Source organism: Rhincodon typus, chromosome 23, assembly GCF_021869965.1.
Source record: "Rhincodon typus isolate 14 chromosome 23, sRhiTyp1.1, whole genome shotgun sequence".
In the NCBI taxonomy this organism is placed as follows: Eukaryota; Metazoa; Chordata; class Chondrichthyes; order Orectolobiformes; family Rhincodontidae; genus Rhincodon; species Rhincodon typus.
Window position 1 is genome coordinate 3,388,133 of NC_063354.1, and position 1,099 is coordinate 3,389,231.

Genomic DNA, 1,099 nt, shown 5'->3' on the forward strand with positions numbered 1-1,099 from the left:
TGGCACTGTGCCCCCCTCACAGTGCGGAGCTGGCACTGTGCCCCCCTTACAGTGTGGAGCTGGCACTGTGCCCCCTGCAGTGAGGGCTTGCTCAAGTCATTCTGGGCACAATGTGCCCTCAGTTCCTTTCAGAGACAGTGTAAGCTGCCTGGAATCCTGCTGTGTGACTGAGCAAGGATTCACCTGGTTTAGTTGAGTCTGGCCACAGGGCTCAGGGGCAAAAGGGGCAAGGGAGAAGTTTTTCTTTATTCATTCATGGGATGTGGGTATCGTTGGCTGGGCCAGCATTTATTGCCCATCTCTAATTACCCAGAGGTCAATAAGAGTCAACCACATTGCTGTGGGTCTGGAGTCACATGTAGGTCAGACCAGGTAAGGGTGGCAGTTTCCTTCCCTAAAGGACATTAGTGAACCAGATGGGTTTTTCCCAACAATCGACAGTGGATTCATGGTCATCATTAGATTCTTAATTCCAGATATTTTTTATTGAATTCAAATTCCATCATCTGCCGTGGCAGGATTCGAACCTGGGTCCCCGGAACATTATCTGGTCCACAGAGAGGGTTACAATGCCTGCTGGGAGAAGCTGGACAATGGACATTGTCGCAGTAGGATTTGATTTGGTTTGTGACTCAAGCTGATCTTAAATAGAACCTGCTGGACTCAGTGCATTTGTAAAAGGAGCTCTGTGCTACTGTTTCAGCTCCTACCGGAGGCTGGGGAAATATTTTGGAGGCCAGGATACTGGTCAGTGTCAGGAAAACATAGCCACTCACAGTTCCAACTACACTCCAAGCTGATTAATAAGCTTTACAGAAAGGGACAGAGTCGGGAGAGGGAGATCAGACTGAGAAACTATAATTCCACATGTGACTGACTCAGCTCCACTCATCTCAACTCTCCCTCACAGTAACGTCCATTCTCCTCCCAGGACAGGTTCCATTTCGACTGTTCGAGTTGCTGCAGCTGTAACACACATGAGCTTTCAGGGAGCTAAAAATCATAAGGTCACTGAATCACTCCGGGGTCAGACTGAGGGTCACTCCGGCCTCGGTCAGACTGAGGGTCACTCCGGCCTCGGTCAGACTGAGGGTCACTC